Here is a 16,008-nt window from a genome sequence, read left to right as displayed (position 1 = left end):
TTTTCGTTGTATTAGTTGTTACTGTAGTTAAGTGCTGAAGTAGAAAATGTAATTGGCTGCTGGCTGCTGTCTTTCAATTCAAGAAATCAGTAAATTGCGACATGTTGTAACTTTATAATTTGAATTTTGTTTGTTTAGAATCTAAATCTAAACTTTCGATAAAAAAAAGAAGAATTGGAGAAAAAAAGGTTCTGTTTGAGATTTTTATTATTTTATCAAAAGGAATAGCCGGATTTAGTTTTAAAATAATCAAGAAGTTTGGACTTGGATTTCTTGGCGTATTCAATAATATTATTATTTATTACGTATGTAGTATGAAAATTCATGTGCGGACTTACATTTGAAATTTACCACGAGCTTTGCGGTGAAGGAAAACATCGTGAGGAAACCTGCACAAACCTGCGATGCAATTCAATTGTGCGTGTGAAAATAAAAAACAAGAAAAAGCATGATTGGTTTTTTGTAGTCTTTTTGTATTTTTTATTTCAACTCCAAATTTGTTACTTTTACGAGTATTGGGTTTGGGGATTGGAGTGTGACGTCTCTCGATGAGAGCGGAACATAGATGTCGCTAGTGCTGCTGCATAAGTAGCGTAGTAGAAATAAGCAACCTGAGATATGTATGCATAGGAAAAATTCGTGACTAGATTCCTGTCCAGCGGTGGTGTAGGGGATATAGCACGCAGCACGGATTGCTGAGGACCTGGGTTCGATTCCCAGCCCTGGACTCTTTTTCTGGTTTTTCTGTGCATCCAAGTCTCAGTTTGTATTTTCGATAAGAAAAAGCATGTTATTCAAATGTAAATGTAGCAAATAGAATGACATGTAAATTTGGTTGACATCACGTAAATATGTGTTAAATTGTTAAGGCAAACACGAGAAGTTAAAATGTTGTCACGTTATATTTTGTAGAACATGTCACGCTAAGTAGGAGGTTCCGGTTTTTCCTTATTATTTATTTCGGCTATTATTCCTTGGTTTATTCCCCGGATTTGCAGGGCCCTTACGCGGCGGCCGTGCTTCTTGTCCCTAAGCCTCCCTTATACGGCTCCCGGTCCGAATGACTTCCGGCGGTCCATAAGTATCTTAATTTTATACAAAACATATTTTGAATCGCACCCAATCCTTCTCTGTGGATTTTAGGTTAAACTACGAAAAGAAACGTGAATTGCATTATTTAATAAAAAAAGTTTATTTGAAACGTAGCTACGATGATACGGCAGGCTGCTGTATGAGCACGCACTTACGCTCCAAAAACAAACAAACATTTTATGAAATGGGTAGGTTAGGTCATGTACATACATAGAAAGTATTTGAGAAACAATTTTTCAAGGTACTTTTATTTATCAGCAATACAGAACCCAAAACAATTACATATTTTTAGATTTCTTTCGGTTTGTCTGAGTATTTGTGCGTGGTAATCTCGAATAAAGCGAATGTTTAATAAGTTCAGAGGCTAATATAAATCTAAGCACACGCAGACGACGTCGCGGGCACAGCTAGTTAATTAATACGTGAGTACACAATCGATTTACCTAGTATCGGTAATGTAGAATAAATACAAATTGCTAATGTAAGTTTTAGTTACTGAACACAAGTACGTAATTATTCAACGTTTAATCTAACGGTACTAAACTGGTAAACAATCCAAACAACGAGTCGTCAAATGTACGACGGATACACGAAAGTGCCGTAGGTAACAGTTTAATTGTTGGCCTAAGCTTTAAATCCTTTTGATGTAGTTTAATACTTTGAAGTGCGCTTAAAAGTCTATTAAAGCTCTCAAGTGATAGTTAAGTTCGTGTCACATACAGATAATGAATAATTAGCATCAGATCTGACTGTTTAGTTTTCTATAGAAAGATAAGTTTAATACTACAACTAGATAGGGTCGTTATAACTACGACTGTTGGTTTGTCTTGTCAGTACTCATAACGATTCCTAAAAGTTCTTGAGTGAACCTATTGTCCCGTCCCGTTTTCGTGATGGTATTATTGGGTTGTCATTGGACCTGTAAACTTGTACCGAATATCAAGTCACTTGGACTACTAAAAATGCGTTAAAATGTAGGTAAGTACTTGTAATATTTGAAACTAATAGACGTTAAGTTAATATAATAAATTGTCACTTTTTGATAGATATAATGAGCGGCAAAAAATCTGGCCCTCAAATGTATGCAGAATCGGTAATTCTGTATGAAGGGTGGGCCAAATTTTTTGCCGCTGAGCTACCCGCTGAGTATATTTTTATTATAAACTTTTAATTAATATTCTGTAAAATATAGCTTTTAGTACCTAACTTGATTTCGCTTAGAAACACAATTACGAGTAGGTATGGTACCTACATAGGTATTATGTTTTAACAATACAAAACAAATATTCTTTAAGACCACCACAAATCAGTAACAATAAGTTTACAAAAAGACAAAATGCAGGGGAGATAATAGGCTTATCGCTTAAAAGCGGTCACACCAGACATACATCAGACATGGCGGGACTGAGCCTGGAAAAGTATCAATAAGTTATTCTCAATTCCATCAGAATTGCGATCACGTAACCAGAACCTTAAGTTGACGAGGTCATTGTTCTACTACATTTTCCTTAACATAAATTTCTTCAGTAATAGTTCTCGGTAAGAACTCCGTTTTCCAATACATACAATTAAATGCATTTCCCGATTCGCGAGATGGATGGGGCGAACTCCCGACGCTCCGTCAGTTGTGAAATAAAAGGCACGCTTCATCGATAAAGGACCATGGCTAACTTTATATGGAAGGTGGACCAAAAACCAACAGAGCTAAGATTTATGTCATTAAATAGGTATTTACTTACGTCTACTTCATTTCATTCTATGGGCAGAAAGTTCAGTTCGATTGCAGAACTGATATATTAATATTTAAGGCTGGAAACAGTGCTCGACCGACGGTACGTCCTGACCGTCGGTTGCGAAAATTCATTCAGTGCTACGCTGACGGCGAACTGCGACGCGTCGCGTGTGCACAGTTCACAGGTCGGTGGGTCCGTCAGCGAAGCACTGAACGCATCCATACAATCTCATAGCTCGTCGCGGTCGACCGACGCCGCGCGACCGACGAGCCGGACCGACGGCTCGACCGACCGTACGTGCGCACCAAATCACGCGCGTACCGTCAGCGTAGCTGTGTGCGCATTCATAGATTTGCATAGATATAGCTACGCTGACCGTCGGTCGAGCACTGCTTCCAGCCTTAGTCAGAGTAAATGCTATGTACTTATGGGAAACTGTGTTTTACTTACAGAATACCCGCAGAACACCTTATATAAAATCTTACTTAAATAATATTGAGGGTATATTGACGCTTAAGTTAGGTTCTAGTTGTGTCCTAGATCTAAGTGCTACTTATCGTAATGTTATCTATTTTGTGAGTGTTTACGTATTCAATTAATTATCTAACTTTATGTTAACTACTGATTGATATATATAACTATGGCAGAAGAAGGACGCCATTGTAGGGCTAGCGGTACGCAAAATAAAGCTGCAAGTGGTGTTAAAAGCATGAAAATCGGAGTGATTGATTTTTAGGCCATACGAATCAATTTAATCCGTAGCACAATAAAAAAAAAAACAAAAAAGGAGAGGAGCTATGACGTCATCTACTTTTTGTATGGAAAAAAATGTACTGAAACCTATCGTGTGTGATATCTAATGAAAGGGCTTACTAAGACAATTCTAAAAATATATCACATCATTATATTGCTCACTTGTTTTTAATTAAAATAAAGATCATTTTCAAAACATACCAGTTTGGGCTCCTCCAGATAATTATGATACGGTTGAATCATTATTTGTAAAATATACCTAAAATGATATGTAATAGCCTCATATCCAACCCAAATAAAGCAATTTTGATAATATTAAGGTTTCTTAGGTAATTTTTCTTTGTCTTCTTCTTATTATTATTTTATTTGAATTCTCATCCTCCTTGGTTCTTGCTGTTTGCTTCTGAAACCATTGCCAGCGCACGCCGCGCGCAGCTCATTAGGATGCTGTTTTGCAATACTGAGTCAACGCACTGCTGTTTTTGAATTTTTACTGCCATTTTCCAATATACCTAATGTCAACTGTGAAAAATATTTTCTAAGAGTTGACATTGTATTGCAGAATAAATCAGGGTTAAAATACTATTGCAAAACAGCATCCGATTATAAGGTGTACTGTACCTACTGTTCATGTAAAACACAATTTCTCGAAGATCGTACTTATACAGACTCAAATGTGTATATCTCGATTATGCAATGTAATTCAACTTTGTACCCATATCAATCAATCAATCAATCAAATACTATATTTTACATAAAAACATTAACACACGAACGAAATAAAGTACATACACAGACCTTTTTAATTACTTAACTCTCAGCTCTGTTGGTTATTGGTCCATTTTGACGCATGGTCCTTATCTCATAGCAGTATCAGTTCGAATAGTTGTCCATTTTCGATATCTTAAAATCTAAGTTCTTGGGACGATTTATTTGGACTGCAAGTGGTGAAACCACCTTACCTATTCACTCGGATACCGCGCAACGAAAGTGCGAGGATATTTAGTTATGATTGGACATTTCTGCACGAGTGAGTAAGAAAATTTTCAAGCTTGTAATTAGGTAATTCTAACTTTTATCTAATAAAAAACGAAACAGTTAAGTAGATTTATAGTTATCACTTATTTTTATACCCACATGTTGTTAACCACTCAAACAACAGAAAATTAAAAGGAGAATGAAATAATGCAAGATAATCTTTTTCTGACTGCGGATTTAAAAAAAAACGCTTACATAACTATCATCTTTTATTGGATAAGTCCTAACTAAAATTATGTGAAACATTAATTTATTCACGACTAGATCTTGTATTACGGAACGCTACAAACTTTATTTTAAAACTAATTGCCTCTTCGCACAGTTCAAATAATTTGGAAGTTGCCTCGAACGGTTTCGAAGTACCTATTTCTAAGTTACATATACTTAAAAACTACTCAAAGTCCTGACTCTGCCACCATTTAAACATTACTGACGGCAGAACTTTGGGCATGCAAGTGATTCTAGTGCAATTTTGAGAGTAAAATATGAGGGACTGTTTCCTGTAACATCTTATCTATATCAAAAATTAGGTATATTTTTTTATATCAATGGAATGATTAATATCAATTGTATATTTATTGTTAATTTGATTGGATTCGGCTGCATTTTAAATTGTATAATAAATTGTAATAATGATTTTTATATAAGTACTAAAATATTAACATGTAAAATTTGTAATTTTATGAATAAATGAATATGAATATGAATACTATATATGAATATTCATACGTTTTTTGTATATTCAGTTTCATACTTTTACAGATAGGTAGGAGCTTCAAGATCGGGTCACGAATCACAAATCTCACGTATATTCAGGGTTTCGTGACCAATGAGATTGTATTGCTAAACTTCACATAGTTATACTATTATGTTGATTTCCCACCGGCGAGGCGAGACGAGACGAGGCGATACGAGAATTTTAATTTGTATGGCGGCGCCCGCGGCGGCCCGCGCGCGGCGGCTCGCGGCGGGCGCGCGAGAATGCAAACAAATTTCAATTCTCGTCTCGCCTCGACTCGTCTCGTCTCGCCGGTGGAAACGCTGCTATACCAAGAAATAATAAAAAGAAAGTAAAGCTAAAAATAAGTTCTACTACTATGTCGGTATCCCTTCGTGTTTGAACTTTTGTACAAAATTGTCAGAAGGCGTACAATGACAATGCACTGAAGTGTAAATATATACTTGTATTTGATCTCGACTGTACCTACAAAATTCAAAGCCAATCCGGCCACTGGAAGTTTCTCAGAGTTCACTCACAAAATTAAACCCGTACTAACACAGCAAGTTAATTAATTTAATAAGAGCTTGGGAGTTTTCATAGAAGAAACGTGCTTTTTTTCAGCAACTCGCAATCGGCCGATTTTTTTAATCATAGTACCAAAATCCACCTTGGTGCTTATGAAATCGTAGCTGTACCTGCCACTTGCAAGGATAGCGATTTGTAATCAGAGAGCGGAAAAAAACTTTCTAAAAAACTATGTAGGTACTTTACATACCTAATAGTAAAGAAAAGTAGGTACTTACATCGACTGATTTAGAATAAGTACTTTGGGAATCCGCATGAAAAGAACTCGGTTTTTTAGATCAAAAATTGAACCGGTTTTATCGCGGCCACTGGTGGTATATAGCTCTAGTTTACGAGAGTAAATCTTGCTATGGATCCGACTGTCTGCAATAGAAAAGGGTTCTTTATTCAGATTTATTATCTTTTCATTTTAACATGGCAAACCAAAATTAGAACTGTAAGTAGAAAATATTGATAGTAAATTTCATCATCACCATCGTCGTGAGCTAGGAAATTCAGTGTTGAACAAAGGCTTCCCCTTAGAACGTCACAACCAAGGACAACACGTCGCTTCCATCCACCGGTTGCCCACAACTCTCGCGAAGTTGATAGTCCACCTACTGCGAGTTCTGCCAACGCTTCGCTTTCCGGTTTTCAGCTGTCCGGTTGTCCGGCTGTTCTCCTTTACAGGTAATTTTTCTGAACAAATTCTCATGAAATTTTGTGAAGAGGCTGGAGAAGTACGTGTTTTTTTTATTATTAGGCCACTACTACTGTTGGTTGACATGTAGTGATGTTTAAGAGGAGTGTCTACTGCATATATAGTGAAACACGCATAAAAATAAAGTTCGGGATAGCGGCGGGAAACTATTTTTGAAGTACTACGCGTCTTCGCCGAGCATGCTGAAATCACAAGATAGAAATATTGAGAGATCTCACTAGATTCCATCCCGTTCCATTACTCAGGCACGGGTGTTACACTTCACAAGATCTACAACATTTTTTCTATTTCAGTGGTTGTAAGAGTTTATTTAGTTTAATAGTTTCTATGGGTAGCGAGCGAACATTATTCGAGGAGTAGATATTGCGTATGCGTAAGACATTTGCTTAAAATAATAGCCAAAATGATCCCAGCCACTTGGCACAGAAATATTAATGATTTAAATAAAACTATCACGTAAAAAAGAAACAAAAAGAAAATTGAATGAAAGGTTTGTCTTTATAAATTTCTTTATTTTTTCACCGTGTGATTACTAGATAAAGAAGACAATAAATAAAATAAAGCAATAAAAGACGAAAATAAATCTCTTCAAGCTAACCAAGATAGTGTGTACGTTCCGATCTTCCTTTAATATACGAGTAGAAAACAAATAAAATTTCCAGATTGTGTTTCAAACCAGCCGGTAACAAGTGAACCGTAGGGAGAGATAGTGATTGACAGGCAGAGAGTTTTATATTATCTTAGCGTAACATCAGGTATGGAGAGAGGGTGAAAATAGGAATAATGTCAGCATGGAGATAAAAATGAGGTTAACGGCTAAAATAAGTCGACTTTTGGAGGGTACAAAGTAGTATACCTAATAACGGCTTGAAATGTTAAAAAACAACATCATCATCATCATCGAATTAGTCTTTAACATCTTTCTTAGTGTAACAGTGAAAAGAAGTTTATACGCCGCCATTTCTCAGCGATATAAAAGCATTTATCTAACTTCTCCATTAGTGGCGCGGAAGGTGTTGTTTCGAAAACATTTTCTTGAAGTTCCTTCCTTGTGTGAACTGACATCTGACTGTCATCCTTCTCTTAAGAAGTTTGCGGTGAGCTGCGGTGAGATTTAGAGTTCTGCCAACAATACCGCTGTATAACAATAATTATTAACAAAAGAAAATTAAAAATACTTCTGACACTAAGTACAATAATTATTGAGGCGCGGTCAGCCGGTCAATTTACTTATCTAGAGTTTGACAAAAAAACTCAGCGGTGTTACGTATTACGTACTTTAATAAACATTTTGATGAAGTGTCATGTTAATGAAGTTGATAACGGTATTCAATATTATTTCACGCAGACCGAACAAGCACGTCGTCCCAACTAATGAATGGATGTTTATTCAAACTACATAATGGTATTGTGGATCGACTTGCCCAAGTACTGGTGGCCACTATTGATTAATAATGAAGCTATTGCGTTTTTAGAATTTATAATTATAACAATGGTAACTAATTCTTTTAATCAGAATATATGGGGCTTATTCTTCATGACGTGAGTTATAATATCATTGAACTAAAATTGGAACATGAATGAAAGTATGGCTCGTTGTTCAAAAGATTATTCTCGATCATTCGGGTGAAGTGATTAACCACGGAGATAGCATTGCGATATCTTCATAATATGAAGCCGAATATATAATAGCCGGTCATTTATCATTATTATTTTCGTACACTTACTCGTATGTTACCCATAACACTTAAAATACGAGAGAGCAGAATATTCATTTGAAAGATTTTATTCAGATTTTGATCCGGTTGAATGAAAGTAGGTATACTCGTATTGGATAAATCAGCAAGGTGTGTAGGCAAATGGAGAGTCGGTCTCGGTATCATACACAACGTAACCGGTGTCAGCCATCCATGAATTGGAAATAATTCGATCCACTTCGTTAGTTGTTCTTTCACAGTTCGAATAAAGTTAAATATAAGTCAAATTGATGTCATATCATGGCGGAGTTTTCATATAACATTGTTGTATAGTTGTAGACTTTCTAATTTCTGAATAGAAAAATCTCTACACCCATGGGATCCATGGGTAAACAGGTATATTCTGAAATATTTATTGCATTGCAAGACTAAAGATTTGTTGTAAGGGTGGTACTTTATGAAGGACTCAAGTACAAAGTAATTTATAAAGTAATTATATTACTTGCGGTCCAAAGGGGTAATGCGGCCAGCATCACGGAAACTCTGCCACAGGCAAATCTTTTGGACGGGGTGTTCTTTATATAATTTTTATTTTATAGTGACATAGATATATTTAGTTAGGTTTCTTAGGTTATCTTTGTCTTTTTATTATAATTATTATTTTATTTTATTTAATCTATATTTAATTGTTAATGAAAATAAATTTACGTATTATAGATACAGATATGCAGTGAATAAAAACTGTTTAAGACAAATTATATTATTATTATTAATAATTTATAATTTATTTTTTAAGTAATTTATCCATACTATCCATACTAATATTATAAATGCGAAAGTAACTCTGTCTGTCTGTCTGTCTGTCTGTCTGTCTGTTACGCTTTCACGCAAAAACCGCTGAACCGATTTGGATGAAATTTGGTACAGAGATAGAATAGACCATGGGAAAGAACATAGGCTATCTTTTATTGCGAAAAAAAGGCTTTAAGGGGTTGAAATAGGGGGTGAAAGTTTATATGGTGGAAGTTCGTCGCTGTCGGAAATAAAACCATGAAACTTGGCATTTAGGCACTTAATAAAAATAAGTCGGTATGTGTTTTAGCTTTTTTGAAAATTCGACCTGTGAGGGGATGAAATAGGGAATGAAAGCTCGTATGGAAGGTCGTCATTATCGAAGATAAATCGATGTTTCTTTATGAAACTTGGTATTTGGGCACGTGATAAGAGATAAATAGTCTTAATAGTCTTAGTTTTAGGTGGTACATTTTGGAGCCAAAATAAACTTCTTTCTTTCTTTCTTTCTTTCTTTAAATAATTGTTCGCGCGTTTTTTTTAATTCTTCCTGTTTGGGGGTGGAATAGGGGGTGAAAGTTTATATATGTAAGATCGTCATTTTCGAAGATAAATCGATGGTTCTTTATGAAACTTGGCATTTGGGCACTTTGAATATTTGTGTAACAAGTCTTTTACTGCCAGTAATAGGTGATGATATGATAAGTATTTTTTTTTTTTATCTTTAATTTACTTGTACTTGACTATACTTATGCTGGTCACGGCCAACAAATTGTAATAACCCTTCTAATGGCCTTGAATTAATAGCTAATTTTAAAGACTAACTAACTACCCCTTCTTAACCTACTTAATACTACACTTAACTTAGGGAGACGCTATGGTGATTTAATTTAAATTAATTTATGGCCTTGTGATCGTGAATCGTCTAGTGGATAGGAACCTACCTTATGCCCAGCAATAACCTAAGTGCTTTTATTTGAGAATTAATTTGAAAAGCCTACAGTTGTGTTTCTAATGTTATAATTAATTAAGCAGTACCTAACTTCGTGATAATTTTGACTCTAGATTGAACTCTACTGAACTTTAGGGTGAAACTTTAATTACTGAGATGTGAATTTAGATATACTAGTATGTTTAGACTGGATGGTTCTAGAAATGGATCTTTCAGGTTACCTAGAATAATCAGTTTGGAAAAATGAGAGGAAATATTTCTACTACGGATAGAGTTTGTGTTTGTATTACTTCTGAATCTATTTTGACTTAAAACTAAGTTTAATACCGAGACCCAAGGTCTCGGAGAGTCTCTACCTCCACCCCCGACTCTTTCCTTTCGCACACCAGAGCAATATATCTCTATGGATATGTCAAGTTGTGATTTTACTAGACTAAGCACTAACTTTCGGTGCATTCAAATCAAAGTATGGAAATACAAACACAATGTTTTGTAACAAGTTGAATCTAATTTTAGACTTATGGTTACTTATTCTATGCTTATATTAGAATACTCTATGAGATGCTTAATTATAACTTTGATAATTAGTTCAGGAATGAGTTTAGACACTACAGCTATTCATTTACTATAGGCACTAGTATCTCTTAATTTAGATTATGTCTTATCTATCTTAGATATATGGAATGTCTAATTTGACATAATTTTATTTTGGTATAATTACTAATCTCATAGTGACTTTCACTTATTTTAATGAGCTATCTACTTAGTCTAATTTTCTAGTTCTACCAGCATTTGGCGTTACCAGAGTAAAGCAGAAAGTAAGTACCGATTTCTATACTTTACGCCCAGAACACAAGCGTTAATAATAATCTAACTAGCTTATAACTAGATAACCCTTGGGTATTCAAGATAACCTTTGTATTAGGTTTTGGACTCGTCTATGACTAGTTTTGTCTCAATTCATATATTTTAAATGAACAATAAACTGTTTCAACTATCAATCCTTAATCAATTATGTTTAAATCGAGATCGAATGAAAAGTACGTAAATTTCCAGATAGACTGTTGCCTGGTATGTGTCAACGTAAGCTATCGACCGTAGTCAGGATTTCTACATCCGTTCACTCAATGTAAGTAGGTACGACAACTAAAACAGCTAGTATGTATTTATAACACGAAAGACTTTTGTATTTTAATTGATAGATGGTCCAAAACCCTCTACGATTTTATCTCTAACTTATTACTAGACATAATTTGATGAGATCTTGATCAAAAGTATGAATATGATGTTTGATATTAATTTTATCAAAACAAAGCTTATTTTAGCTGGCAATCGTAATTCAAATCGAAATTAGATGATAATTGTGTTAAATATTATTCAGTAAGTTATCTGGCATTTAATTGTCCACTTAGCTATGAGATCGTGTCATATCAATTCCCGCTTATTCATTATAGGAAAGACAGCTAAAATATGTTATTGTTATTTACTCTTAACAAAATGATCAAACCGTATTTTGGTTTTAAATTGAAGTCAACTTACTAATTTTAATAAAGTTATTCGTAGTCAAGTTCTTATGAACTAAGTTTTGTATAATGAAGTTTTGACGTAAGTACTTAAATAAATTTTATGTTTTATTTTATTTTCTTAAAATCTAGTTTATGCCTTAAAACTATGTGTGTGCGAGTTTAAGCTTTCCCTAGCTCTGTGTTGGAGTTTAGCAATTTGGAGGAAAACCCTCATAGGTGAACTAATTGTGTGGTGAGTTAAAATAGTAACTTTTCCCGGTGTAAGGAAACGCTACTCTAGCTAAGCCCTATGAACTTCCCTACCTATATAGCCCTAATAAATCCTACAATTGTACTTTAAGCTTGCCTGAGGCCCCTACTCTCTGTCTGTGATTAGCAAAACTAGAGAATTAATCCCACATGTACATTTAGTGTAATGTAGAAATTCACGGTGCAATGAATTTCTTCTAATCTCCTATCAACAATGATGGTGTGTATACCTAAAGCCCTATCGGTCCCTAAATGGTGCTGAGCTCTCAACTTTCCCGAAGGAAAGTCCCTATGACGGAGAGCCCCGCGGAACAGCAGAATACCTAACGTTGTGCATAAATACGTAAATAAATAGGGGACAGGAATTCTGAGTTTCTTAAGTACAAACCAAGCGTCAACAAGACACGCATTCACTTCGACGAGCGCTACTTAGTCGTTACAAAAGACAAACAGAATCCACTGGTGGCTGGTACGACAGTATTTTGCCGCTGAAGCCGCCACAGCTTCAGGAAGTGGAAGCCTATTTCGTCCACGGTTGTCACCGTTAGGTGTCAGACGATATAGACGGACTTAAAGCTCAACCAAGGTACGTTATGGAGGAACCAAAGTCATTTCCATTAAGTTGGGAAAAACACAGAAAAGTTATGGGTTAGTACAAAATATACGTAGGCTGAAATGAAACGCTATAAAACGATCACTCCACACTACAAGAACAAATTATAAAGGACTTCACCGCCACAAGACCGCAAAGATTCCCTCACACAAGATTTTCCGAATGAAAATCAGCACTAAATATTTCACAAATAATTAAAAAACCAGAGAGTTAATCATTATTCCGAAGATTAATGACCAAGACCCCGACACTTTACTTCCTGAAGAAATACTCACATTTCTTGTAAATTAAAATTAATTCAAATTAAATAAAATCAAAAACCCCAATTAAAATTAATGAAATAAAATTACGCGATACTATTGACTCTAATTTGTTAACAAAATGGCGCACAGAAACTAAACCCCCCGACTAGCAAAATAACGATGTTGACTCTACGAAATCTAAATCCATCTGGCTCCCGCCCTTTTTGTGTCACCTCTATTTATAGCTTCTCTCCCGGACCTCTGGTATTTTCGCGCCAAGCGACCAAACGACGCCAAGCTTACCAAAGTCGACAACGTTGACATTGCCAGCTCTCGCTTTTTCTTCTGCCAAATCCTTATCTCAAAATAGCCAAATTTTAACCGTAAAATTTATTTTTGAACTAAAATTTCCTATTTATCTTGACACTATCCTAGCTTAACTATTCTAGTAAATACGTTTCATTTTTATATTGTGCTACAACAATAATTTTCAATAAATATTTATATGTATTTGTCAAATACTTCAATTTTACCTCAACGTTTTAATTTCCTTAACCTATCTAACAATAATCTTACTTCTAATGATAATTTTCTACTTATTACTCCCTACACTCTTTGAATATAAATAGCCAATTACATACTTCTATTGTTCGTTATAAAATAGCTAATTTGCCTACAATTATTAACTGGTATCCCCAATTCGCGCCACTTATTCATAGTTCCCTTTGTCGTATTAACGCTACTCAAAATTTGCTTATAATTTCGCCACGTTCCTACTTTAAGTCAGTGCGACAGAGTGCTTGTAATTTCATCATAACTAAATGTGTAATTACTCTGCTAATACTACTCCGTTTTGAATGAAAACTTAAATTTATAATAGATAATGAACCAATGATCTATACTACGATTACGTAATGCTTGCATTTTCGGTTTTTCTTAACTTATTTAGCTAATTTCGACAACTTGCGCTTTCCATGATGCTTTCGTTGATATTTCTTTAAATTAACATAATTATTAACATCAAATGTATCTAAGATCTACTGTAGACTAATACTAATGATTCTATTACTATATCATGTCTATTTTTGATGAATTTGTGACCATATTTCTTGTTTTTAGATAAAATTTACATTTCCATTACCAAAAGCGACCTCTATAATTCCCACGTGAAACTAACTAAATAGCCTCTCAGGTTAATCTGCCGCTAAACCCAGTTCGGCATTAGTTCACTAATTTTCCATGACGCCTACCATTAATTCCTTTAATTGACCATAGATGGCGTTTCTTTACATTAATTATTATACCCGAACAACACAATTCTAATCTCCAATTAAATTTAACATTTACTCATTAAATTGACTGCTAAATTATCCCTGCTTTAATTACATCGACATTCTAATCTCAATTACTCTTATTTAACTGTCTTTGTCGACATGTTTTTGTTTCGAGTTTCCATCAAACCTCCATAGATGGCCCTACTAACAATTTTCTACTAATTTATTCCCAGTGACGGTCGTGTGACACATCCGAACCGTTACAGCTTTTCCCCTTGATAGACTAAGAAGTAGTTAATATACAATTTAACGCCCGAATTGGTCTATCACACTTATGTCAATATTTAAAATTTAAAATAAAATTTTATTAGTCTTTATAATTGAAATGTGTTTTGTGTGGTGTGTTTTTAACCAAGCTAAGACTATCACTATTTCTAGCCTACATTTGAACCAGTGTTGAAACTCACAGATATGAACACAGTTACAATCCAGTCAGAATGTCTAAGACTCTGCGAAAGATCTTGGTTGTGAGGCAAGATAACTCTAGTAGTAAATCGTATCTCAGCTTCTAATAAAAGCATGATAGCAAGGTCTAACTATCAAGTCCTAGTAGAACTACGATTCTCTCCTTAAGCCCAGGCATTCCTTTCGATTATTCACTTACCAGAAGGTCAAAATGCCCAATCCATTTGCCTCCCAGTCCAGACTTAGCCTTCAATAATGACTTCCTAGTCTTGGAGCATGTGTAGTGTAAATTTTTAGTTCTGTCCACTAGTAGAGTACTAAAATCCTTGAACGCAGTCTACAAAACTGATTTTGCCTACTGGCCTATCCTAACACCTCTATCAAGAATTCTAGTTGTAAGTGTAATGTGTTCAATTATAACTACCAATAAATGATCCGATTATACTACAGAATTGTTAATTATTCAAGACCCTCATTTCCTTAAATATAATACACTCTCTTTTCAGAACCCTCTCGTTGTTCTAGCATATAATTTCACACAACATTTCCATCACCACTCTTTCATTTTTTTTGTTTCATTATTGCTCGCTGTCTTGAACAATCAATAACCCCAATTAGTTATAACCAGACTTTTTTGTTTTACTCTCAAAATTATTTCTTAACCCTTTTTTTTTAATAATTCCTACCCATTAACTTTTCCTACCCTATCCTAATCATAAATATCCTTCCCATTTATCACCTTTTCCTACGTGTTTGTTTTTTTTTCCCAGGTACTTAAGCCTAATATATACATATCATAAAATCTACTCTTACTGTCTACATATTAACTACCAAACGCTTATAATATAATTTGCGAAAATTTCTAATACTACTGTAAATATTCTATCTACTCTTAATTTAGGTCATCAATTTAGATACCATAATAATTCTATTTCTACACTCTTAACTCAGCTCTCTATCTAAAACATTAATTTGGAAAATTTACCTTTGCGTTTCGCTTCACCCCCTTTTTTATATCAAAATGCGTTTATTAACCCATCTATTATTATAGTATCTAACTTGCTGGTAAATTTGACTACTCGGCATTAACTTATACTTATAATATATTTCTTCTCCTTTTCCCCTCTTTTTTGAAACTTTAACTTAGCATCCTTTACTCAATTTAAATTTATAAACTTAAGACCCTTTAAGATTCATTTCCGAACTGCAATCTATATATTTTTTTGTGAACTAACCATTACTCTTACTGTTAGCTACCGACCATACGTTCGTTTGAGTCACCTCAAAACACGCAAATCCCGTTATAATTTTCCTACAATGTGACTAACTTTTCTTCCCTACGGCAACCTCTCAAATCAAATGTCAAATCCTCCTGTCAAAGCAAATCGTATTGTATCGTATTTATTGCCGTTTCAATAGACGCATTTTTAATTACATTAACGCTATGTTATTAAATTTAATTTTAAATTTGTACACTAATTATTAAGAAGCTAATCTGCGCGCGTGAAGCATCAAACTCTTCCTACTATCTCAACTTTAGATGCTTACTTTGGATACTTTGGTAACTAACTCAGTG

This window comes from Choristoneura fumiferana, chromosome 5 (assembly GCF_025370935.1).
Source record: "Choristoneura fumiferana chromosome 5, NRCan_CFum_1, whole genome shotgun sequence".
NCBI lineage: Eukaryota > Metazoa > Arthropoda > Insecta > Lepidoptera > Tortricidae > Choristoneura > Choristoneura fumiferana.
The sequence above is the reverse complement of the archived record's forward strand: the minus strand, read 5'-3'. Positions refer to the sequence as shown.